Below are 27,853 nucleotides of genomic sequence, written 5' to 3'. Positions count from 1 at the left end.
TCAGTGTCGATGACTGTTCCAGGGGGTGGGTTGGCCATCTTGCCGCCAATTTGGGCAAAGAACCTGGAACTGACCCGCTTCTTCACAACCACCACTGTGAGTTTGGGTCTAGGAGGGGAAGAGAGAAAATACGATCAGAATGATTGGTGATTGAATGTGTTAAAGGGAACCCTGGTTATTAAGACTGTGCCCCACCCAAACATTTTAGCACCAGCCGCCACTGCGTCTTACCATCCGAGAGGAGGAACGGGAGTCTCCGTTCCCACACTAGCAGGCTCAGGAACAGCTTCTTCTTCCCTGCAACTGTTACTCTGCTGAACCCACCACCCTCCCTCCACCCCCCAACAAGAGGAACATGATCTCCCAGTATCAGTGTACCCCCCCCATACCTCTACTGGCTGCACACTCAGGACTTCAATTGAACTTTTTTGCACTATACTGCTTGTTTATACATACTGTATTTATTATGGTAATAATTATTGGTCTCCAATTATACAACTTACATTACATTACAGTAACATACCACAAGACCTATTGCCCTTGTTCAGCTGTCCATATCATATTGATATTCATCTCATGTATATATTATACTAATTTATTTATACTCACTGTAGTATCATGCACTGTCTATAATATCATGTCTTTTGCACTATGCCACTATTTGCACTATCTGGTTGGATGCCAAACTACACTTTGTTGTCTCAGTACTCTGTACAATGCAATGACAATAAAGTTGAATCTGATCTAATCTTACGTTGCAGAACGCACACATAAGGTTAGTTGAAACTGTTGGACTCTATGTTGTAACAGTGCCCTCTAGTGGGAAGAGGTAGTCTCAGTGGTGAATGAACGCAAATGATACCATAAATGATATTATTTTTTGAGATCTTTTCAAACAACCAAATCATGATACACACATGATCAAATGTATGAGCCACATGATAGCCAAAAGAACACACATCTTGCGTCATGCAATTGAATGCATGGCTCAGGGAGGCTGGTGGAGGTAGACATCGGAGGACGGGCTCATTGTAATGTACGGGATGGAATAAGGAACCATTCCCTATTCCGTTCCATGCATTTCAATGAGCCCCATCCTCCGATGTCTACCTCCACCAGCCTCCACTGCTATGGTTATATGACTTCGTTTTGTAGGTCATTCAAGTTCACGTACAGATATTACTGACGGGAAAGGCATCTTGGTATTACCATGATGGGATTACTCTAGTAGAGAACACAGGGATTACATTGAAGTCCAGAGAAGGATAGATGAGAAGGTAGTGTATGCTCCCTGCATGCAAACTCCAAAGATGAAGAGCTCCATTGTGCTGGTATTGATCCATTATATTTTAGTAAGAGAGGAATATGAAGCAGATGGAGATTGGATGGTTGGAGGTTGATCAATGGGGGACATAAAATGGGATTGAACCATGAAGCGTGTACTGTGTTGTTAGTAAAACAATCAAAGCAGGTGCATATACACTTTACAGTGAATAATGTATGTTTACGTGTAATGTGTAATTGTATGTAAAATAATGTTGTTTTTTCGTCCTTCTCTCCCTCTTCCCCCTCCCTCTAAAATCACTCCTTTCTCCTTCCCCTCTTCACACTCCTCCATCTTCCATCTTCCTCTCATTTCCGACTGTCTCTCTGTCTCTCTGTCTCTCTTCCTCCCCTTTGTTTCTCCCCCTAATTCTCATCATTATCCTACTCATCCTAAACAACATCCTTCTACCCTCCTCCCCTCCCCCCCCCTCTACTCCCCCTTCTCCCCTCCTCCCCTCTCCCACCTCTCCCCCCTCCCCTACTGCTCTCCTCCCCTCTCCCACCCCCCTACTCCCCCTTCTCCCCTCCTCCCCTCTCCCCTACTCCCCTACTCCCCCTACTCCCCCTCCTACCCTCTCTCCCCTCTCCCCCCTCCCCTCCTCCCCCCCTCCAGAGTGTTCCCACCCCGGGGCCAGGGCTCAGGCGGAGGACAGGCTGCTGAACACTCTCTTCAGCCGCTACAACAAGCTAGCGCGGCCCGTGGCTAACACCACTGACGTGGTCAGCGTACGCTTCGGCCTGTCCATCGCTCAGCTCATCGACGTGGTGAGGGACAATGACCCATTGATTTCACTCCTGTGATATTGACATTTACACTTTTTTGACAGACACCTTTATTCAAAGCAACTTACAACAAATATATTTGTCTAAGTAAGTGAAACGTCTATCAGTCATCACAAGAAAAAGTAATCTATGCTAGGACAGAGGTCGCAGGTCGCAATTAGCTAGCTATGTTTTCTGTCTCAGTCAGATGGGGGTGGCATACTATGCTAGGCTTGCAGAATATAGTGTAACCGCATTATAAGTAATGAAATGCTTGACATAAACTATACAACAGGGTCAATAACTGGGGAAGGTTAATCCACAATGCATTTTCGTATTCACACTTAGTGTATATTATCATCATAGCATAGTAGCCTATGTATATCAGGCTATAATTAGGTGGTACCTTCCAGGCCCGTGGTCCTAGGGTACTTCGTAATATCATAGCTTAGTATATCATGTGTTCAACTTGGCCCATATTAGGTGAGTGGTCTACCCCCGTGTCTGTCAATCTCACCCCATTTATGGTTATGGGGGCATATCTGTAGGAACACGCCCCATTGCCGATTGCGGTTATATACAGTATATATATATATATATATTATTATTATTTATTTTTATTTTTATTGATATGTGATATGATGCATGATCATCATACTAGAGATACAGATGACTTTAAGACAGGGGGAGACTGGTGGAGGTAGAAATCGGTGGACGTGCTCAGTGAGTGTAATGCATGAAACATGTGTTGATACTGTTCCTGAATCCGTTCCATGCATTCCAATGAGCCCGTCCTCCGACTTCTACCTCCACCAGCCTCCCCTGCTTCAGGGATCCTACGTTCCCTTACTATAATGAATTGGTGTGGTGCTAATAGTATAGTATGACAGTTGAAACATGTGACCTTTCTTTTCGAGGGGTACCATGAATTTGCACTTTATCAGTCATTTAAGACCGTGATCATACAGTACATATCCCCTTCCAACAGCCAACTCGTGAGCTTAGAATTATAAGGTTCTATCTCCGTTTAGGGTAGTTCAGAGATACTGAGCGTCAAAGTTTTTACATTCCATTATGTTTTGTGAGATGGAACCTTTGTATTTTATGAATTACTAACTCAAAAATGTCAACATTTTAAAAATAACACCACACAGGCATTGATAAACACCTAATGGATCAGATTATGTAAAAAACTAAATTTGGACAAAAATGGAGATAGAACCTTATAATTCTAACGTCACGAACTCTGTCTCATTGTTCTTTTTCTCCAAGGACGAGAAAAATCAAATGATGACCACAAATGTCTGGGTGAAACAAGTGAGTATCTCTCCATCGAATCATTATGGATACTGTCGACAATAGGGTTAGGGTTAGGGTTAGTAGTTTTTGGGCAGCGATTTGGTGTCGAGGGGTCTGTTTGTTGCCATACTGTAACTGTTGGTTCTGCTCTTTCAGGAGTGGTACGACTACAAACTGAGGTGGAACCCTAGAGAATATGAAAACATCACGTCCATGAGGATCCCCTCACAGCTCATCTGGAGACCGGACATCGTTCTGTACAACAAGTACGTTTAGGTTTTCACCCCAAAGTGTCATTATTGATACACTATAGCCCCCGACTTCCAGGCTACCCACCACCCTCAAATACATGATAGTATATACATATCAGGGAAGGCTGGTGGAGGTAGCTGATGCCTCAACCAGCCTCCCCTAATAGACATAAACTCCATCCAAATACCCTAAATACAGAATACTGTACATATACATTCCATCCACATACTAACCATGGAGTTAAGAAACTCTACCTCTCCATCTATAGTACAGTGGATTGTGTACATAGCCTTTATTTATGTAAACCAGCTCCTTACCTTCTTGTGATTTTTTTCTTTTTCTAAAAGTGTTTTTTTTTCCCTTTCCTAACACCAGGGGAGCCACCCCTCCTAAATTTATTTACCATTTATTTATGTCCACATAGAGACAAGTATACAAGGACACAAATACTGAAGGCACAGATGGGATGCATTCACAAACAGACATGGACAATGTCTTTCACATACAACAGGACAAGACTCACGGGTACAAGTAACACCGTCTCCGCCATATATGGCGGCTGCCAATAATCGCGGAGACAGAGCAATACTTGCTGAGCCTTTTTGCTTCTCCCTTGGACATTCCCAGTAGACGTAGTCCTCTGACAACCAATCTGTGCACATGTCCAAGACTGCCAAATATAAAGACTAATAGCGTACACCTATAGCCTAGCTCTGAGATGGTATCTACAAGCTGCTGGTATTTCATGACCTTAGTCATGAAGGCTTCCTCTAGGCTTATATCAAAGGTGCATGCTACCTCTAATACAGACACCTCTCTGGACTCTTCATTAACAACAATAACATCTGGTGTGTTAGCAGACAACTGTGAAAAGTGACATTGGTCATTACAGAAATTAAACATAGATGCATTGACACAAGCATGTGTATACATTTTCACTGTAACTGGGAAGTGGAGTGATATGTCCTTTACTATAAGGCTCACAATTCTGTCATGACGTGCTATATACATTCCTTTGTAAACATAACAGTCATTCAAGATGTGTGATAGTGTTTCTGTAACCTGTTCTGTGGTGTGGTGCAAGCAATGAGGAACCTGAGTGGAAGGAAACCAAATAGAGAGGTTGAGTCTGGTAGGACACACACACACACACACACACACACACACACACACACAGACACACACACACACACACACACACACAGACACACACACACACACACACACACACACACAGAAACACACACACACACACACACACACACCACACACATACACACACACACACAGACACACACACACACACACACACACACACACACACACACACACACACACCTTGAGCAGTTTGTTGTTCTGATCCTCCATGACCAGCACGTCCTCTTCTAGTTTCTTGATCTTCCCCTCCACGGTCACCTTCTCCAGCTGCAGCTTCTGACGACAGTCCTCCTCCTCAGCCAGATGGGATTCCAGGTCCTGAGGGGGGAGTCACAGAATGACAGCAGGGTTATGTAACTTATGCTATTTGATTGCTACCATGTAAAGCTTATATAGTGCATATTATGCTTAACAAATTTAACTTCTACGTCTAAATGTAACTTCTACGTCTAGTTTTATGGCAGACATCACAGACCGCTATGTTGGCTTTTACATCTCGTTCCCACCTGACAGACAGTGGAAGAGGTCGGCCATTTTGGCTCTAACAATCTGTAACTATCGTGAGAGACGGCGGAGGAGGTCGGCCATTTTGGTTCTGCCCACCTGTAGCTGCTGCTGCATATCCTTCCTCTCCAGCAGCAGGTTCTGGCTACGATCCTCTTCTTCCTCCAGCCGGGTCTCCATCTCGTGCAGCACCTCCTCCAGCTCCTGCTTCTTGGCCTCCAGTCTCACTCTCATCTCCTCCGCTTCCACATACAGCTCTGTCTCAGCGTGGAGTTTCTCCTGGAGCTGGGCTCGTTCCTCTACCAACTACACACAGAGAGGTAAAGGAGAAAGGGTGTCAGTCTCACCTCTGTGTGAATGTGTGTGTGTGTGTGTGTGTGTGTGTGTGTGTGTGTGTGTGTGCGCGCATATGTACGTGTGTCAGCCTCACCTGTGTGTGTTTCTGGGAGATCTCCTTCAGCTCCGTCTGGGATTTCTGAGCCATCTATGGCCTCCTTCAGCTCCTCATCCTTCTGACCCATTTCCTCTTCCTGTCGGGTAACTTGGAGCAAGGGCTTCACCTGGAGGATGGATAGATAAGAAGACCAATCAAAATGTAAATAATAACTGGGTTAACACTGTCATCACTATCAATCTGGAGAACGTTCAGTTCGCTAAACGTTTTGCTATCAAATGATGTTTTTAGCGTGCGTGAGTGTGTACCTTGGTGAAGAGTCTCCACCACTGCCAGTTCCTGAGTATGAGGTAGCAAGCACAGTTCCTCTGGATCACCTTCATAGCAGTCAGCTGCTGCTGTCTCTTGGCGAAGGCCCTACGGGAAGAAGACAAAAACAGGTCATGGTTTACTTAAACTCTGGACATAAAACGATGTAAATTAAAGAGAAATGAAGTCTTGTCTAGTGTGTCTTACTTGCGTGCGAGGAAGCTTCTGGCAGGCGCCTGGAAGGCGATGATGACCACAGTGAGTCTGAGGTCCCTCTCCTCCTCCAGCTGCGCCAGGACCCCGGTCCTGAAGAACATCTTACTCCGGCCGATACGGAACAGGTTAGGGTCCAGGTCCAGGTGCTTCACCTGGGGGGAGAGGAGGAGAGGGATGAACAGGTTAGGGTCCAGGTCCAGGTGCTTCACCTGGGGGGAGAGGAGGAGAGGGATGAACAGGTTAGGGTCCAGGTCCAGGTGCTTCACCTGGGGGGAGAGGAGGAGAGGGAGGAACAGGTTAGGGTCCAGGTCCAGGTGCTTCACCTGGGGGGAGAGGAGGAGAGGGATGAACAGGTTAGGGTCCAGGTCCAGGTGCTTCACCTGGGGGGAGAGGAGGAGAGGGATGAACAGGTTAGGGTCCAGGTCCAGGTGCTTCACCTGGGGGGAGAGGAGGAGAGGGATGAACAGGTTAGGGTCCAGGTCCAGGTGCTTCACCTGGGGGGAGAGGAGGAGAGGGATGAACAGGTTAGGGTCCAGGTCCAGGTGCTTCACCTGGGGGGAGAGGAGGAGAGGGATGACGTATCCACATAGTTAAGAAGTTATTATCTTCAAACAGTCCTGAGTAAGTCAAAGACCCTTGGCGGTATGTCACATTGTACACATGTGAACACGTTAAATTCATATGTTAAACACTGGAGTACTGGAGAAACAATGAACTAGCCAATCAACTATGGTTGATATGGATGTGTGTGTACCGATCATTCAACTCACCATCAGACAGCAAGCCTGTTTTCCGTCCATGAAGCCTTTAGGGATGATGTTGGCGGCCAGGATCTCATAGCTGTGACCAGAGAGAGAAGAGTGCAACGTCCATCTCTAATAGGATTCAGACACACAAACACAACAACGGTTCTTCATGGTTCTGTTTCTCACCGTTGGCGGAACTCCTGGAACACGATGCGGTTGGGGAACCCCTGTCTGCAGATGCGGATCCCCTCCAGAACCCCGTTACACCGTAGCTGCTCCAGGACCAGGTTGGCATCCAGCTTCCCGGCCTACACGCAGGGAAGGCAGAGGTCGAGCAGTTGACTGATTACCGGAACTGAGACAATCAAAATGATCCCCTAAAAGCAGTGCTACAAGCACAAATTCATTGGGTACAAAACAGTGGCTATTTCATAGAGGTGCTACCTTAAGTTGTACACAGTCCTATTAGAATCTATTGCAACCCATGATTGTTTTTTTGTTTTTTTTTACCCTTTGTTTAGGCGGGTAAGTCATTGTGTTAAAAAAAAGAAAAAGAAAAGGGAGTAGGAGAAGGGGGTAACGATACCCCAATAATATCAAAAAGTCTGTGGAACGGTCACCTACCATCTTCTTGTGGTTGGGGATGATGCAGCGTATGAAGTTGGGCTGGGTGTTGTTGAGGCTGTTGCCCAAGGACTCCTTGTACAGCTGGCCCACTGTGCGGAACATGCCCTTCTTAGACTTGGTGGCATTGGGCATGGAGCTCTCTGACATCTTGTTGATGGTCTCCAGGCCTACCACATGGTCCACTGAGAGAGGGTGGAAGAAATGAATGAGAGAAGGAAGGTTCTCGTAACTTATTATCTCTAATCTGTGTTTATTTCCGAATAAAAGTCAGAAAAAAAATATTTCCGAATAAATGTCCGATTTTTTTTCTCCAGAATAAAAGTCTGAAAAAACATATTTCAGAATAAAAGTCAGATTTTTTTTTCTGACTAAAAGTCTGAAAAAACATATTTCAGAATAAAAGTCTGAAAAAAAATATTTCTGAATAAAAGTCTGCTCTTCTATATTTGACCTACTCCACATTTTCATAGCCTTATCGTAACATGTATTCTTACCAGTAGCAGCTAGTCAAAACCATATCATTACTGGTTTTTATAAAGCGCTATTAAAGTATAAAGTAATATTGAGCAGAATTAAGTTCAGCCTACTGGTCCGGCCCTCCACAATAGTCCCGGTTTCTCATGTGGCCCATTGTGAAAATGTATTGCCCACCCCTGGTCTAAGCAGTCTCTGTTGTCAAACATCTACAAAATATAGCTGCCGTGTCTGGGTTTATATCAAAGACTGCAACAATAGGGTTTTAAGCCATAATTGTAATCATACTGTATACAGAGTTTAAACATTTTTTTAGAATGATTGTCATGACCCACTTGATGTTGATATTTACAGAACTGGTCCCTTGATCATAATGAAGTTGCTACCCCTGTTACAGTTGAGTAACATTACAGTTGTGTTGGCAAGACGACTCGGACTCACCATCCTTCCAGAGGTCCTGTATGAAGAGGCTGGAGGAGTTGTTGAGCAGAGTTGTCACGTTGTCATTCAGAGGGTCCATGTTCTTAGTCAGCCAGTTGGCTCCATCATAGTCCACCTAGAGATACATGGCAATGACCAACTGGTGAACTGGTAAGTCACATTGTACACAGTAGAAGTGAAAGCAAGCTTACTTCAGTCTGGTTCCTAATTAGGTATGGGTACTTAGAACCATGAGAAGGAAGAGACCCGTTTTTGGAGCATTGTCGAAGACAAAGATATGTCGATTTTACTCAAGGTGTGTCTCACCTTGCCAGCGTAGTGCAGTACAGAGAACGCGATCTTGTCCTTGAGTGATTTGGGATTGGAGAACTTGCAGTGGCTCACATGGGTATTCATCAGCTTCTCAACAAAGGACAGATCTGTGGCCTTGGGGAACCAGCACTCCTCATCCAGCAGAGCCAGGATACCAGGAGGGTTATTCTATGGGAAATAAATGAAATTAGGATTTTGTGCTAAATTAAGTTATGTTGCATTGATGTGATGTTTAGATATGGGGTAATCTGTGTTTATGTGTTTGCTTGAGTGTGTTCATGAACGTGTGTATGTGTGTGTGTGTGTGTGTGTGTGTGTGTGTGTGTGTGTGTGTGTGTGTGTGCTTGTGTGTGCCCAAGGACTCCTTGTACAGCTGGCCCACTGTGCGGAACATGCCCTTCTTAGACTTGGTGGCATTGGGCATGGAGCTCTCTGACATCTTGTTGATGGTCCCCAGGCCTACCACACCTACATTAAGTTATGTTGCATTGATGTGATGTTTAGATATGGGGTAATCTGTGTTTATGTGTTTGCTTGAGTGTGTTCATGAACGTGTGTATGTGTGTGTGTGTGTGTGTGTGTGTGTGTGTGTAATTATGACCCAGTTCTGACCGGTTTCTCAATGAGCTCAATGCAGGGCTGCAGGTCCAGGCCAAAGTCGATGAAGCTCCACTCGATGCCCTCCCTCTTGTACTCCTCCTGCTCCAGGACGAACATGGTGTGGTTGAACAGCTGCTGCAGTCTCTCGTTGGTGTAGTTGATGCACAGCTGCTCAAAGGAGTTGTCCTACGGCAAGAAAATATGGATGTTAACATAAAGTAGAGTTCAATAACACCCTAGAGGTTAGAGTAGAGGTTTGGTCATCCCGGTCTTAGAGGGCTGCGGCTGCCCCCCTCTCACCTCAAAGATCTCAAAGCCAGCGATGTCCAGGATGCCCAGGAAGGTGGAACCCTGGCGCTTGGACTTGTCCAGGGTCTTGTTCACCCTCAGCAGGATCCAACGGAACAGCCGCTCGTACATGGCCTTGGCCAGGGCCTCGATGGCAAAGTCAGCCTGTGGGAGAGAGGGAGGAGGGGAGGGGCGAGTGGGGGAGAAAAAGAAAGATTTGCTTGACTGAGATATGATAAGAATTGCAAAATGAATGAATGAATGAATGAATGAATGGTCTTTATTGTCATTGCTACAGTACAGGTACCAAACAACGAAATTTAGGAGGGGTGGCTCCCCTGGTGTTAGGAAAGAAAAAAAAATACTTAAAAAAAAAAAATCACAAGAAGGGAAGGAGCTGGTTTACATAAATAAAGGCTATGTACACTATCCACTGTACTATACTGTACAGATAGACGACTAGGGTTGTCATATTGCACAATAGTGTTATTGCACATTTATTTAAAGTGTCGCAGTTTGCAGGCTTGAAATGTACATATTTGTGCCTCAGCACTACACCTGATTTTTTCAGTCCAGCAGCTGCCATCAATCCGTCCAGACTGTCCAGGGCCCAGAACCTAGGTCTTTGCTGTGTTCAGGGCCTGAACGGCCCTGTGGTAGAAGCTGTTCTTCAGTCTGTTTGTCCTTGCGGCCAGGGTCCTGAACCGCCTTTTCGAGGGCAGCCGGGTAAAGTGTTCGTACCCAGGGTGGGTTGGGTCCCTGGAGATCTTGGAGGCCTTCCTGAGACAGCGTGTGTTGTACAGCTCTTCCAGAGAGGGGAGGGGGGCGCCGGTGATCTTCTGTGCTGTTCTCACGACTCTCTGTAGCGCATTTCTCTCCGCGGTAGTGCAGCTGGAGAACCAGTTGCAGATGCCGTAGGTGAGGATGCTCTCCACTGCGCCGCGGTAGAAGGTCACCAGTATCTCCTGCTTGCTGTGTTCCTTCCTGAGGACTCTCAGGATGTATAGCCGCTGTTGTGCCTTCTTGATGGTGTCTTTTGTGTTGTCCTTCCAGGTCAGGTCATCCCGCATGTGCATCCCCATGAATGTAGAAATATAAAATACATACATATAAAACTCTCTAACTCTCTAGTAGCAGAACCTAGTAGGGTCTTCTGCTTACCTGCTCTTTGGTCTGGGCCTTCTGTACCACCTCTCTGCCCACCTTGATGCGCGGGGTGAGGATGGCACGGGTGAAGTCTGTCACGTTGATGCCCTGCAGGTGGCACACCGTCTGAGCCGCTGGAGAGAGGGGGAGAGAGAGAGAGAGAGAGAGAGAGAGAGAGAGAGAGAGAGAGAGAGAGGAGGGATACAAAGTATGATTAGATGCCATAATGTATACATAAAAAAAAGTCTCTGAATCAAAGCCAACAATCTTAGTGTGTTGCTCTGATGTCAGTAACCTATGTCCTGTTCTTACTTGTGTTATTTGTTACAGTACTTGAATCCTCAGACCATATTTGCCTGTGTGTCATGTCTTATCTTACAGTTACATGTGTTACCTTTCTACTGCGATACCTGTTTTATTATCATTTATGATATTATAATTGCACGTTATTGTCATCAGGCCATAAATAACCTCTGGTATTGTTACGTTACCTGTGTTATACCTGTGTTGTTACCAGTGTTATACCTGTGTACTATACCTGTGTTATACCTGTGTTATACCTGTGTTGTTACCTGTGTTATTCCTGTGTTGTTACCTGTGTTATACCTGTGTTGTTACCTGTGTTATACCTGTGTTATACCTGTGTTGTTACCTGTGTTGTTACCTGTGTTATACCTGTGTTATACCTGTGTTGTTACCTGTGTACTATACCTGTGTTGTTACCTGTGTACTATACCTGTGTTGTTACCTGTGTACTATACCTGTGTTGTTACCTGTGTACTATACCTGTGTTGTTACCTGTGTACTATACCTGTGTTGTTACCTGTGTACTATACCTGTGTTGTCGGGCATAGTAGCCTGCTCCTGGTTCCTCTCCTTCTTGAACTGGATGTTTCCCAGCTGAAGCACAGTGGACACCACCTTCATCATCCCTACAAAAAGGGGGATGTCCCCCCCGACAGAGTGAGAAAGAGATCAATAAAAACAAAAATACACTGAAAGAAAGAGAACAGAAAGAGAGAGAGAGACAGAGAGAGAGACAGAGAGAGAGACAGACAGAGAGACAGACAGAGAATGAGAAAGAGAGATCTCTATACCTAGCCTCTCTTCCTCGGTGAAGCCCATGATCTCCATGGCCAGCAGCGTCTCCTCGAACATCTCGTCGTCCTCCTGTCCTGGCACTTCCACGTGGCCTGCCACTAGAAAGCGGTAGCTACCGAAGCCCTCGAGCAACAGGTCCTCTACAGAGACACAGGGAACAGTTTATCGTATAATATAGGAGTTCGCAGATTCCTGTTTCATGTACATGTTCTTATGTGCAGAAAGGAAACTGATAATAAGTCATTGGAACTGAAGTCTTATCATTTCAAGTGAGGTATTCCATCAGTTTGTTGTTTATCTAAAGATGATCTGACTCTAATCTTTTGACAGGACTAACTGCTGACTCTCTCAGTGAGAAACTCCTGTCCCACTCCTCACCACGCATTTTGTCTTTGGCTCCAGCCACCATGTAGTAGAAGATGTGGAAGGCTCGTTCGATCTTTGCCTGGCGGATACAACGAGACTTCTCCAGCAGGTCTGATGGTAAGTGAAGGGTTAAAGAGAAACTCTGTAGTGAAGAAACAACTGCTGGACTTCACTCTCCAATATGACAAGTCTGAATCCCACACTGCATTATAACAATGTATATATTGGTGGTTGGACTGAATGGTGGTGTTAGAATGGTAAGAAAGCATAGTTGACAGCATAGACCCTTACATACATGACACTACACTACAATTGAATGGTAGGTTATACCTCCACCCCATCTGTATTCATTTCTCACCCACAACATTTGACAGAGGATACAAGTATCGATGAAGGCTCCGACCATGCACCCTGTCACATCAAAGTTGAGCTTTATGAACTTTCCCTGCAGAGAGAAAGATTGTATGAGAAAATATGACTACAATTGCAGTCTGTACTCTGATAACTAAGGATGGAATGATTCCAGAGGAGTGAGTTGAATTACGAATCGTGAGGAGTTTTGGGCGTTTCCAAAGGCCTCCAGAATGGGGTTGGCCTGCAGGAGCTGCTTCTCTAGCTCCCCCTACCGGTCAACACAGGGAAGTTATTATAAACTACATACCTTATTCTCTGTTATCTTTCCAGTGCATATTATTTACACAATAACAAACTAAAAAGCGCCAAATCAATGCAATTATATGGTCTACATTAAAACGTATGACGATGAATGGCGCAACATTTACACACTTTCAAAAAAGCATGCTTACAGTCAGAAAAGAGTGCAGGAATTTCAAGAGTGAATCATGCAAAGAACTAAAACAACTCACAGAGCTCCCAACGTGGAGGTGATGAACATCCTGAGATAACCTTGATGTTTCAAACACTGTGCATTCTCTATTCGGACAGGCAGCTACTTTTAACTTGTACGAGTGTTAGCATGCTTCAGGTCAGGAGAGGAGAGATTGATTATCAAAATGGATCTAATCTAGGGAGAAGACAGGCTCGCACGCAACTGATAAAGACAGGAAAGACAACACAGTCTCTTTATACTCACATAAGCTAAGGATCCTGCCTGTTGTTATAAGGGAGCATAATATTACAATATGGTTATAATAAACGGCCACTAGAGGGTATTGTCTAACAAGTACACCTTTTATTTCCATTGTCATTTCTCCCATTATTTTCAGCCTGCATGGGAGTCCACCAAAGGGGATATGAAACTGAGTAGGGGCCTTCTTCTCTTCCGCCACACCCCCTCCAGATCCCTTAGATGAGCAGATCAGCTACTGCTGGTGGTGCCTAGAACTAGGCTAAAAACCAGGGGAGACAGAGCTTCTGCGGCTGCTGCACCCACGCTCTGGAACAGGGGTGGCCAACCAGTCGGAGACTAAGAGCCACAAAAAATTGTTGGGGTACCAGAAAGAGCCACATCATACATGCGGGCTCACAAAAGCGCTCATTCACACACACGCAATACATTTCCAATAGGCTATGAGACCAGTGGTGTCATTTCAGCAAAGGCCAAGGTATGGCAAGGTCTGAGTGGGGGGGTTGAAGGGGGGTTCCCCCCCTCGGTGGATTTTTTTTCAAAACAGTTGTGCAATAGTCAATTTTGGTGAGTTGTTTCTATACAATTTACTTATATGACATTAAGGTGATGAATAAAAGAGACAACTACAGTATGCAGGTAGTAGCCTACATCTTTCCTAGCAGGCAGACTGGTTCAATCTCCTTAGAAACAAAACATAACAGATTTAGCTATTCTCAACTCTAAACGAACTGCACTGTTAAAACGCTAGATTAGACCTCACCTGTGTCCCTGTCACCTGTTTAGACCTCACCTGTGTCCCTGTCCCTGTCTCTGCTGCCCTTTGACCAAAAGAGGTCTTTATGTCCATTTTCCTTTTTTCCACTGGCATATTTGTTTTACCAGCTCAACTAGTAAAAGTGAGACGATTGATAATATCAAAAACATGCTTGCACACACATATAACTTACTCACACACAAGTCAGTGTTACTGGCCCCAATTTGGTACAATTATTACTGAAATTATTGAGAATAGAGACATTGTTGACATACGTAAACTAGCTCTTGTAATCTTTAATGTTCGCTAACTAGCGAACTCACTAAAATAACATTAGAACATGTTTGTACTGACAGAACATGACATGAACTTGTTCATTAATATGTTACATTTGAACCAACATTATGTAAATGGCATTTATACGGTTTGTTTAACCCACCTGAATGAACGAGAATCGTGGACAAGGTTTTAACATGAACGTTACTCATGGCTTGTTTATTGAGGAACCGATGTCCCGCTCCACCAGTGTTGCCAGATAGGCCTACTTTTGGTCACTCTGGACGGGTGGATTCGGCAGCTTTTAGACTGGTTGGGCTTGAAATTGTCAAATCCCGTCTGGCAACCCTGCGCTCCACTACAGCGCCTGGCTGGTGGGGTGAGATGGAGCCGGGAGGATTTGAGTTACCGTTGTGTGTAGTGGATAAAATCACCAACATGACTAAACGTGTTTCAGATTTTTTTAAATGTTAAGCCAGGTATGGCGAGTGCCATGAATTGCCATACCAAAACGACGCCTATTGAGACACAGAGAGCGAACCACGCACTTTTAATGAATGGATTAAAGAGCCGCACAGAGACAGGCAAAGAGCCACGGTTGGCCACCCCTGCTCTGGAACAGCCTCCCCCTCCACGTATGGGCCGCTCAGATCCTGGAGGTTTTTAAATCCCTCCTAAAAACCCACCTGTTTTCCCTGACCTTCCCCCCACTTAGCCATCGTTAGGTCCCTGGCTTTTATTGTTTTTATTGTTTTATTGTTTTTACTCCTTTTATCTTCTCTCCTTTTAATTGTTATCATATCTTGTATTGTGTTGCATTTTATTTAGTATCCTGCACTTTACCTGTTTTACATTTGTGCTCCTTATTTGCTCCCCGCCTGTGAAGCACTTTGGTTCAGCTGCTGCTGCATGTAAAATGTGCTATATAAATAAAGTTGACTTGACTTGACTTCATTTGTCCATAGGGATGGTATTGATGATCAACTTTGGACTTTATGCAACTATGGACTTAATGCAAGTCTTTATGCATGTTAGGTTACAGAACATTAAAAGCTCCACCAAAGCAGCAAAACCACCACCAAAAATGCATACAGAAGACATTGGGTGCTAAAAGAATGCTGTGTACAGAATGTGTGTCTATACAGTACCTTGGCTAGTCCTGATGCATTTGAATCCTGTCACACAGAAATGTCATACCGTATTATTCTTTACCGTGCTTATGCAGTAGGTATTGTTGCTGATCCTATGTCTATTCATCTCAATTTCCTAATCGTTTTTTATAACCATAATTTATCAAATTGACCTAAAAGTCTATAGTCTAAATATTTTTAAAAAAAACGATAATAGAGAAACTTTGCATGTTTGTATGTATTATAATTATTTAAAACACACCAAATGTTTCCAACTTTCAATGTCTTGCTACTGTATATCTCTCTGTCTGATTCTGAACAGGTTTACTGGTGTATATTAGAGGTAATACTCACAGTGCCGGTGTCCTTCTTGGCCTTGTGGGAGGAGGCCACCACAGCCAGGTACTGGATCACCTTCTTAGTGTTCTCTGTCTTCCCTGCACCAGATTCACCTCTGGGGGACAGGGGGAGAGGGAGGAGAGGGGGAGAGGGGGGAGAGGGGTTAAGGAGGTTAGGGTGCAGTGATGAGGGTTATGGGTGTAGGAGGTGAGTGGTACATTGAGTTCAGGTTATGTGTGTGTGTGTGTGTGTGTGTGTGTGTGTGTGTGTGTGTGTGCATGGCTTCCCAGAGTGAAGATGAGCATGAAAGACTATGATAAGGACTGCTCTAAGTAATCTGTAGCTATAAAACGGAGCTGAGCCAACACACTGTGTATTCTCACGTCTTTACTGTTTGCCCATGCAAATCGGCAATAACTTGAACACTACCATCACTATCCTCCTCTGCTCTGTCGATCTCCAGCTTAGTGACCAAGGTGTGTGTGGGGGGTCATGTGATGGAAAAAAAAGTCAGTGTTTGGTGTTTTGACTCACGTGCAGAGAATGGACTGGTCCTCACGGTCTGTGGAGAAACACAAAGAGAGAGACAGAGAGGGTGCGGGAGAGAGGGGGACTGGGGGAGAGAGGGGGACTGGGGGAGAGAGGGATAAGGAGAGAGGGGGACTGGGGGAGAGAGGGGGACTGGGGGAGAGAGGGGGACTGGGGGAGAGAGGGGGACTGGGGGAGAGAGGGATAAGGAGAGAGGGGGACTGGGGGAGAGAGGGATAGGGAGAGAGGGGGACTGGGGGAGAGAGGGATAAGGAGAGAGGGGGACTGGGGGAGAGAGGGGGACTGGGGGAGAGAGGGATAAGGAGAGAGGGGGACTGGGGGAGAGAGGGGGACTGGGGGAGAGAGGGATAAGGAGAGAGGGGGACTGGGGGAGAGAGGGATAAGGAGAGAGGGATAAGGAGAGAGGGGGACTGGGGGAGAGAGGGATAAGGAGAGAGGGGGACTGGGGGAGAGAGGGGGACTGGGGGAGAGAGGGATAAGGAGAGAGGGGGACTGGGGGAGAGAGGGATAAGGAGAGAGGGGGACTGGGGGAGAGAGGGGGACTGGGGGAGAGAGGGATAAGGAGAGAGGGGGACTGGGGGAGAGAGGGATAAGGAGAGAGGGGGACTGGGGGAGAGAGGGAAAGGGAGAGAGGGATAAGGAGAGAGGAGGAGGATAGGTTGTGGGATATAAGTTTAGTTCAGAAGGAGATTAGCTTCATGTTATTGTTATTGGCTAAAAATAGCAGATGGATGGAGAAGTCTATTGGAAAGTCTAACTACTCCATGTATGGGTATTTTGGGTGTCACCCTTGTATGAAGGGTGGAAAGAAGGGCTTGGTTTTGAGGTCACTACTTGACCATTCCAGCCAGCCATGTAACACACACACACACACACACACACACACACACACACACACACACACACACACAAACATACACCCACACACACACACAAACATACACACACACACACACACACACATACACACACACATGCCCATGGTCATGCACACACACACACACACACACACACACACACACACAAACATACACCCACACACACACACACACACACACACACTTACACACACACACACACACACATACACACACACACATGCCCATGGTCATGCACACACACACACACACACACACACGCACACAGACACACACACAAACATACACCCACCCACACACACACACACACACAAACACACACGTTCTCCGGTGGCCTTGTTACCTTGCATCATGTTCCGGTAGGCGTTGTCTGTGATGGCGTAGACGTGGGGGGGCACCTCATGGCGCTTCTTGCCCTTGTATATCTCTATGATCTTCTCTGAGTAGATGGGCAGCATCTTATAGGGGTTCACTACCACACAGAACAGGCCAGAGTACGTCTGAGGAGGAGAGGGAGGGGGAGGAGGTCAGGCTCAACATGTTCATCTACTGAATATATATGAATAATATATTTAAGTATGTATTAAAGTGGGATGGCAAGGTTTATATTAATTGTATTCAGACTGTACATTATGGCCGGTCATTTAAAACTATCAATGGGACATTTTCACCAAATTATTTATACAAGCTCCGTTCATCACTCATCACAGCACCTCCAGCACCCCTACTTCCTGCAGGTACTGTATAATAGTTAGTACTGGCCTGTGATATTTGTGTGTGCACACAAAGTATAGGTCTGCATTTTTATTTATTTTTTAGATTTGACCTTTGTCATTGCACAGAGTACAACGAAATGTATTTTTTTCGCTCAGCCATAGTCAGCGACCCTGGGACAATTAGGGGTTAAGTGCCTTGCTCAAGGGCACAACAGCAGTGGTAGGCACCTTCGATATGATACCAGCAACCCTCCAGTCACCAGCTCACATCCGGCTCCCTCCTGAGGCGGGGGATCGAACCAGCGACTTTCTGATTGCTAGCCGGCCTCTCTAACCTCTAGACTACCTGCCGTTTCATATCCAGTATACTTACATAGATGAGGCTGGAGAAATACCTCTCCTTCAGGTTGTGCAGCACAGAAGCTTCGTTCAGGCAAGTGAGAGCGGCCATGTCCTCCACCTTACTGAACTTGGGCGGGTTCATCTTCTGGATGTCATCTTTATTGACCGTCGCCTTTTGGCCGTTAGAGAGCTCCACCAGCACCTTAGATGACAAGAGGGATTAGACAATGACGTCACCAATCTCATGGTTCTTCAGGAAGTATATTTGCTTTTCGAACCAAAATGGAACAGAGCAAGGTGGAGCATCTTGCACCGGTGCTCTTTTCAGATATACTAAATATTCCAAAGTCCCTTGGGAAGATGGGCTAGCGGCCTATTTAGAATTGGTCTCTGTCTAATGTCAATGACATTGTAGCAGACCGGTACCTCATCCCCCTTCTCCTCCTTGATGCTGGCTGCCTCGAAGCCCTCCTTCTCTGACGGGATCCATACCATCTTCTTGGCTGACCAATCTGCCTGTGCCACCCCAGTGTTCTTGAAGTCGTTGTCCAGGAAGAGGAACTTATTGTCATCGCTGGCCGAGTCGCTGGCAGCCATTTTGGACAGGTCGGTGGTAGTTGAGTTGATCTCAGAGCTGTGGAGCAATATAGTAAAGTACAATACAATACAATACAGTGTGCTATAATCCCTCACGCGGATATCCAATTGGTCTTTATGAAGATAAACAGAGGCACAAATGAAAACGCCAACAAAACAACAACAACAATGATTAAATTAGTTGCCCTCACATGTGGAAGAAAATAGCTAATCTATTCATTAATATGCTGACCCCTGACCCATAACAGACCTAAACAATACAGCATAGCTTATTTCAACAGTTTGTCCCATAGTCTAAAGAGGCTTCCTTTCCTTCATCCACATGAAAATACGATTGCTGAACTGGACTTGCTGTTTGTGGATGAAGGAGAATTAGACAATAAAGAAAGGTTGCCACATTAGACAGTCAGTCTGTTACTCTTTCTGTCTTTCTTTTTGTCTTTATAATATATACCGTAATATCTACGCCATTTAGCTGATGTTTTTATCCAAAGTGACTAACAGCATAGTCAATGCAAACAATTTTTGTATGATGACCATCTTTCTGTCTGTCTGTCTGTCTGTCTGTCTGTCTGTCTGTCTGTCTGTCTGTCTGTCTGTCTGTCTGTCTGTCTGTCTGTCTGTCTGTCTGTCTGTCTGTCTGTCTGTCTGTCTGTCTGTGTCTCTCTCTCTCTCTCTCTCTCTCTCTCTCTCTCTCTCTCTCTCTCTCTCTCTCTCTCTCTCTCTCTCTCTCTCTCTCTCTCTCTCTCTCTCTCTCTCTCTCTCTCTCTCTCTCTCTCTCTCTCTCTCTCTCTCTCTCTCTCTCTCTCTCTCTCTCTCTCTCTCTCTCTCTCTCTTCCTTATCAGTAACCTGATAAGCTTTACAAATGAGTTTTATGTATTGCTGAATCAAGTTGGGGTTTAATATCTTGATACACAGCAGTAGACAACTATCGGTTAAGAGCATACATTCAATCCCAAGCTCTTTGCATTACTTACTCACTCCTCCTCTTCCCTCCCTGTGGAGCACAAGGCTGCACTGTCTGTACTGTCTGAGACTGAATTGGACCAACAGCCATAAATTGGTGGGGGTAGGCAGTGATGGGTGAAGGTGGCCTGATACACACACACACACACACACACACACACACACACACACACGCACACACACGCACACACACACATACACAGTAGAGCGCTGAGACAGAAAGGAAACACTACACCCCCATCTCTCCCTCTATCCTTCCCCCCCCCCCCTCTCTCTCTCTCTCTCTCTCTCTCTCTCTCTCTCTCTCTCTCTCTCTCTCTCTCTCTCTCTCTCTCTCTCTCTCTAAACACACAAACACATACACACACACACAAACACACAAACAGCTTCCAAGAAAGTGCCTGCAGTTTACGATTTGTTTGTATGGTTCCTCTCTCTCTCTCTCTCTCTCTCTCTCTCTCTCTCCCCCTCCCTTTCTTTCTCTCTCTCTCCCTCCCCCCCCTCTCTCTCAGTACTGTGCGCACGTGGGATCTGAACAAAGACAAGAAGCACAAGTCGGTGTTCAAGCCTCGCACTCAGCAGGGGAAGAAGGTCACGCCCACCTGCTGTACCTACAGCCGTGACGGGAAACTGATCGCCGCGGGCTGCCAGGACGGAGCGTCAACGTGTTTACATTCCATTATGTTTTGTGAGATGGGAACCTATGTATTTTATTAATTACAACAACAACAAAAGTCCATTTTTTTAAATAACACCACACAGGCGTTAATAAACACCTAATGGATCAGATTATGTAAAAAACTACATTTTGACACAAATGTAGATAGAACCTTATAAATCTAACGTCACAATGTGTGTGTGTAATCTCTAGGTACAAGGAGCACATGCTGAAACACTGTGACACCCAGCAGGAGGTGGCCCTGGAGAGACACCTCTTCCACGGGACCCTCACCAAATGCGTGGAGGACATCTGCCGCAACAACTTCGACCCGCGTTTGGCCGGGACCAACCAGGTCATCTACGGCCACGGTTCCTACTTCGCCAGGGACCCCTCCTTCTCCAACAGCTACGCCATGGTGTCAGATGTCAGCAAAATCAGACACATGTTCCTGGCCAAGGTGCTGGTGGGAAAGGGGAGCGTGGGGAAGACCAGGTACCTCCGCCCTCCCCCCCTCCACCCCAAGAAGGATTACGACCTGTACGACTCCTGCGTGGATCACCTGCCCGACCCCTCCGGCCCATCTTCGTAGTGTTCGATAGGTGCCAGTGCTACCCGTACTACCTCATCAAATACCAAGACCTGCCGTTGGTGATAAACATCCTCTGAGTGAGTGTGTGAGGATCCTCGAGATGTGGGTCTGTTGTTCACTGGTAGATGTTCGCTCCAGACAGACCGATTGAAGCTTAGTCTGACCTGTTACCAAGAAAGTAGTGTTCATCCAGTCCATTGCGTGAGCTTAGAATGATACGGTTCTATCTCCGTTTAGGGTAGTTCAGAGATATTGAGCGTCAACGTTTTTATGTTTTGTGAGATGGAACCTTTGTATTTGATTAATTACTAACTCAAAAATGTCAACATTTTAAAAATAACACCACACAGGCATTAATAAACTCAAAAACAAACAAAAAAACTCAATTTTGACAAAAATGGAGATAGAACCGTATAATTCGTAATGTCACGAATGGACAATGTTAGTTGAACTATCGACCAAAGCTTCAAGTTTGACTTAAAATCCCCAAAAGACATCTTAGACTGGATATGTGCAATATGACGTTTATTCCAGATGTGTGTGATGTACGTGTTTTACTGTTTCACGTTTTATAAAGAGAGACTGGGCCGGTTTCACAGACAAAAGGCTTAAGACTAATCCTAGACTAAAAAGCATCTTCAACAGAGCTTTTACATTGAAAGTGTGATTCAGTCCAGGACTAGGCTTAAGCCTTGTTTGCGAAACCGGCCTTATATGTGAGGAAGGGTTTATACGGATACTTTCTAATATCCAGTACTAAGACAAAACTATCATTTTGATCAAAAGTTCTACAAAGTCTTTAATCATTGTTCTTAGCTAAATAATGTGTACTGTTGAAAGGCATGTATGTGAAGTTCTACATGCGGTCTTTTAAAAAAAGTGATTCAAGTGTAAAGCTGTTGCGTTAATGAAAATAAATTGCTTTTACCAAATGGGATTCATCATTCTCGGGTTCCTGCTGTCTTGAGCAAGGCTGTAGGCCTAAGGATGGGACCAAGGCAAGCAGCTGAGAGTATGGGCAGCAGGACCTTCACTGGAGCTGAAGGAGCAGGTAACATGAAACTTCACACAACTGGAAATCACTTTTGACAGTGAATAAAGATGGGACACACAGTATTGTATGCACATGTATTAACCTTGCAAAGGAGACGCAGTCATATCGGATTCATCATCCTCAGCTGGTCTCGAGTGTGTAGCTGAAGCAGTCAGTTTTCTCCTCACTGTAAAGGAAAATAAAGTGTTATTCTCTCCCTCACTAACGCCTGGCTTCATTAGTAATTATTAATCATGCTTGTAAATGGGTTAGACACATTCTGTCATTACCTGTTATTGTCTGTCAAGCTGATTTGAACATTAATAAGATCTATGTGTCTGTCTCATCTGATGAGAATTACTACGGTTTACACTTGTTATGAATTCATATTTAGTTCAATGTTGACTTTTCAAAAAACAGGTAACACATCAGTGACAATACCAACATGCACAACATGCAAAAATTGAATTCATATTCATGATAATATAATCATAAAATTCATGATACTTACCCACATCGCTGACATGTTAATTCCTTATAATAGTGGTTAGTAGGACAGAAGAACACACACATCAAAACAGGCCAGAACACGGCCAAAATAATAAACAATATTATGGCAGAATAATAATGTGGGTCACAGAATTATCCTCCCAGACCTATGGAGAAGAAACCTCTAGCTGTGGACGGGGCTCCAATGGCTGCTGCTGCTGCTGCTGGTGGACCTAGAAGCACAGGAAATGTGTATTTTATCATTGCATGACGTACAGTTTAATAAATTACTGATCTGGACATGTCGACATGAGTTCAAAGATGTATCAGTACACTCACTCAGCTGGGTCATGTACTTAGATGGAGACAGACTCAGCATCGCCTTTTCCAAATCCTCGTCTTCCTCCATTACTGTGAAATGAAACAAAGGTGTCATTACAAATAGCATGTTCTATTCAAGTAAACCAATAATTATGAATATGTTTGTTATTAACTGACCTGGAAGATCTGACTTTAAGGCTTTTTAAGACCAGCGCGGGAACCCTGACATACTGTAAGCTGACTCTGCTGATTCTCACAAATTGTTCGTAACAGTATTATTTTTCAACAAATTAGATAATCATTTATGTATTTATTTTTAAATATGTGAGTGTTCAAAAGGTAAGTGCAGTTCAATCAGGTTGTTAAGACAACGGGGTTGTGGAAGGATAGACATTAATTGTGCCGGCCTATGGCTGTATGGATATATAATAAACAAGGCCATACACTATCACAACCATAATCGTTATCCCTTATGATTTGATAAGGACAATGACCTGTGTCTCACCCCTTAGTGAACATGACATGTAAACATGTTCCAGCCAACACAGTGACAACATGGGAAACATGTTACATTTTACATTTTAACCACTTAGCAGACGCTTTTACGCAACGAGACGTACAATTAGAGCTTACGGGGACAGTCTCCCTGGAGTCATTTAGGACTAAGTGCCTTAGCCAAGGCCACACTATGGGTGGTGTTCCCAGGTGGGATTTGATCACCAGTCCAACTCAGTATCCCCTACGCCACCACTACCCTACATCATGTAGACATGTGTCTGCTGGTCTAACTTCAGGCATGACCACCGATGCCCATATTCAAACATGATGAACATTGCGACAAAGGCAGACTTTGATAAAAGCAATAAACAAAAGAAGCGTATGGGCGTTCACAGACATTGTTGACAGTGTCACGTTGTCAAGTTCAGATAGTTGTAGGCCTGGGCTTGAGACAACGCCACAGGATTTGAGAAGCATAGTACTTTCTGATGCACCTGTTCAGCGAGTGTCAGTGACAAAAATGTGAGATCGACTTCCAGAAAAGCATTAGGGGGTGGTGGGTTCAACATACCTCTGGAGTGAATGCCTTGTTATGACCTGTCCATCTTGTCCAACATGTCACTCAAACCTCAGAACCCTCACGGCCTGTCTGGACCCGTGTCGACAGAGGAGGAAGCCTCTGTGGTGAGGAGCGTTTGTCGTGCCCAAGTAAAAAAAAAAAAAAAAACATCAACGCCTCTCTGCTTGTCTGGTGGAAGTTGAATGGACTCAATATCTTGAGGAGAGAGAGGAGAGAACCCTTCTGCCGTGTCCTGTGGAAGAGAGACGGAGGAGAAACAGAGAAAGAAGGAGGGTGGAGGGGGGGGAGGGGAATGGGAACAGGAGAGGTTACTATCGGTCGTTTACATGACTCTGAAAATCCCCAAAGGGCCCTTATGATCAAGCCTTTTCCTGTTTGAGTGTCTAAGCAGACACTTTTCACAAACGCCCTGTCAACACACGCACACCCACACACACACACACCCTCACACACACCCACACCCACACCCACACACAAATTAAGGACTTCATCGCAAAGTTCTCCATATCGAAACGCAAACCGATACGATTTACTCCAGTAAAAGCGACAGTTAGAAGAAGTGACAGAAACAAAAACAAAAAAACTGCACCCAAAACACATTCCTACAATAGAGGAATTCAAATCAGTGTATCATTGTATCCTGATTACCGGGAGGAAGCACTCTGTGTACACCACCGCCCCCTCGCACTGCTGTGGATGAACCAGAGAGACAGAGCACAGCTGTACCATGCATGACAACAGCCACAGGGGTCCCTGCTCTCTGTGACCACACTCATTTCACCAGGGGGGGGGAAGTCCAGGTTCAAGAGGACCGCTTTCTTTCAAACGGAACATCCAGAATCAATACAACGCAATTATTTCACACTCGAATAACGGCAAAAGCCTTGGCCCCCTTTTCAACACTATATATAGGGCTACGTTTAGGTCACGTTCAGACCCGTTTTATGCACATACTGTAACAGGGTTCCTACAAGTTTCAACAAGCCAGATTTAAGACCTTTTAAGAGCTTTTTAAGACCGCTTTGGGTATAATTTTGGACCTATTCGCGACACCATATGATAGCTTTTTGTCATCCTCGAGGTGATGAAATTAGGGATTTCACTGCCATACAGACAAAAAAGGAAGCGAATTGAATTGGCATTTTTTTGGTTCCAGCTTAATTTCCACGTAAATAGATGTGGTCGGACGTCATAAAGGGACCGGGTCATTCGATTGGACGAGAGGCGTTCCATGAGTTCTGATCAGACTCTGATCAGATCGATGGAGCGTGACGTCATTCCGTGACACTCACACTCTGCGTGGCTGCGTTCGTCAATTCGCTGTGGAATTCTCATCAACACTCATGGAACGCCTGTTGTCCAATCAATGACGTGGAACCCAGTGTGCGCTCCGGCGCTCTCAGAGCGATTTTTATTTTACGAACGCTGATTTTTAATCGTTGATTAAACAAAGAAAGTAGCGAACACATTATGTTTATCTCTTCTCTTGCAGTTATCCCTTTAAAAAATAATTTAAAAAAATGGGTGTTTGTTGGACCATAGGCGGCGCTAGGCGGCGCTAGGCGGCGATAATCAAGGCATTTACAGTAGAAGAAGAAGACATATTTCTGGCGCCAAGAATATTCTAATGTCATTTAACTCCGCCATTAACTAAGAAAATAACACCACCGCTCATTCAGTTTGTTTTGTTTTGTGTTTTAACGGTGTTTAACGATGTCTGTCATTTGTGCAGCGATCGGCTGCACCAACAAGTTTGTCGAGGGGTCAGAAATGAGGTATCATAGGTAAGTCGTGCATCATATCTGGCTAAACTACCGCTATTGTAACTTGTAGCTGCCTATTCCATTGTTGTCTGCGGGATGCGGATGGTGTTCCAGACATCGTGACGTTAGAATTATAAGGTTCTATCTCAATTTTTGTCAAAATTGAGTTTTTTACATAATCATAATCTATACTTCCACTAAAGGTGGATCAGTATGTCGGCGATTGAAATAAATCAGGCGATCAGGCTAACTCGGGATAGGCCAGGGGATAGGCTAGGCGGGATAGGCTAGGCTAGGCCAGGGGTCGGCAACCTTTACCACTCAAAGAGCCATTTGGACCCGTTTCCCACAGTAAAGAAAACACTGGGAGCCACAAAACCCTTTTGACATTTAAACTGAAATAAAACTGCATATAACGTTGTTGTTTTTTTTGCCTTTATGCTATGTATAAACAAACTATAACGTGTTGCATTTATGAAATCAATGAACGACTGCAGAGAAAACGAAATTACATTTCTGCATGCAACAAAAACATTTTGAACTCCGAAAAAAAAGACGTTGGGTTGAAGGTTACTTTCAAGTAAAATACTCAATGTCTATTTGAGTCCTTCTTGTATTTATGAACTCAAATTATCCACCGGCAGCAAACCAAAAACGCTGTCCTCTCTCTGTATCTTACTTGGTTAATGTGATTTCTGCTCCTGAACCTCAGCGCACAGCGTCTGCACATCAGGGCTGTATGCCGTCACCTTCATCTTTACACAGGATCGTAAGCTGTCATCTGTGAGGCGTGCGCGATGTTTGCTTTGAATAAAGTTCATGTTGGAGAACACCTGCTCACATACATATGTGGATCCAAAGATCGACAGGACTCCAAGTGCATACTTTTTCATGTTCACATAAACGTCGGGGATAGCATTCCAAGTTTCGAACACAAGTTTGTCCGGTTTGGGGAGGTTTTCAATATCACGCCATTTGTGATTCTGAGCAAGAACGGCCTTCTGACGGGCAACATCTTCAAGGTCTGCTGTCAAGCGTTTAAACTTGGACACCCATATGTCTTTGTCGGCTATGTCGGCCAGTTCCATCTCAAGATCAGGTTGACTCACACCTGCAATTGCAGTCTATTCAGCAGGGATGGATCGAGGCTTAGGGGAGTGACAGGGAAGGATAATGTCTTTTTTTCCTCTCTGAACTCACAGAATCGTTTCCCAAACGATTCAGATTCAGATTCAGATAACGTTTATTGCCATTATGCATTACACATATAGGAATTTGCTTCGTCATTACAGTAAGTGCGTTTATACTTTTTTCATGTGTCAAAAAACAGGACAACACAACAACAACAACACAGGACAGACAACAGTGCATTGGATAGTGCGGTATAAAGTGCAGTGCAGAGTTTTTACAGTGAGTCCAGTGCATATTCAGTCCTGGGCAGACTTGGGGGCGGGGGGGAGGGGGAAGCCAGAGTCATTTATCAGCCTGGCGGCTGAGGGGTAGAAACGGAGCCTGTGGCGGGCCTTCAGTGCCTTATGTTTGCATTGCGATGATTGCAGAATGTAAATACTCCGAATTTATCATGTGAGCTTCTTTGAACTCTCTCAAATTGGGGAAGTGTGACAGTGTACCTCTCTGTAAATCTCTGGCAAGCACTGTCAACTTGCGCTCGAATGCCAAAACCTCCTCCAACATGTGCAGGGCTGTGCGTCCTTTCCCCTGAAGAGCTGTGTTTAGCGTGTTCAGGTGCGCTGTCATGTCTACCATGAAGTGTAGCTTTTCCAGACACTCTGGCTGTTCCAGCTCAGGAAATGTGAGCCCTTTGCTGCCCAGGAAAGTTTTCACTTCTTCCAGACACGCGGAAAAGCGTTTCAGCACCTCCCCTCTGGACAGCCACCGGACTTTGTTGTGCAGCTGGAGATCAGAATATGTGCTTTCCAGTTCCTCCAGTAACGAACGG

The 27,853-nt window shown here is 45.0% G+C and overlaps 1 pseudogene across 1 annotated transcript; it reads right to left on the bottom strand.

Annotated features, from left to right (window-relative positions):
* LOC308175533 (myosin-11-like) lies at positions 1–22,250 on the bottom strand (annotated as a pseudogene). The gene is made up of 26 exons: positions 22,138–22,250; positions 18,822–19,029; positions 18,427–18,597; positions 17,681–17,837; positions 16,445–16,472; positions 15,926–16,025; positions 13,415–13,432; positions 12,866–12,943; positions 12,703–12,766; positions 12,334–12,432; positions 11,952–12,095; positions 11,691–11,786; positions 10,870–10,988; positions 9,721–9,873; positions 9,433–9,606; positions 8,815–8,988; positions 8,509–8,623; positions 7,591–7,775; positions 7,153–7,274; positions 6,991–7,060; positions 6,212–6,372; positions 6,004–6,112; positions 5,732–5,861; positions 5,401–5,607; positions 4,978–5,115; positions 1–108 (listed from the first exon to the last, which is right to left on the bottom strand). The product of its transcript is annotated as a myosin-11-like (transcript).
* Between the last annotated feature and the right edge of the window lie 5,603 nt (positions 22,251–27,853).

Source organism: Nansenia antarctica (genome assembly GCF_963989245.1).
Source record: "Nansenia antarctica genome assembly, contig: SCAFFOLD_279, whole genome shotgun sequence".
NCBI lineage: Eukaryota > Metazoa > Chordata > Actinopteri > Argentiniformes > Microstomatidae > Nansenia > Nansenia antarctica.
This window is presented reverse-complemented; position numbering and strand designations above follow the sequence as displayed.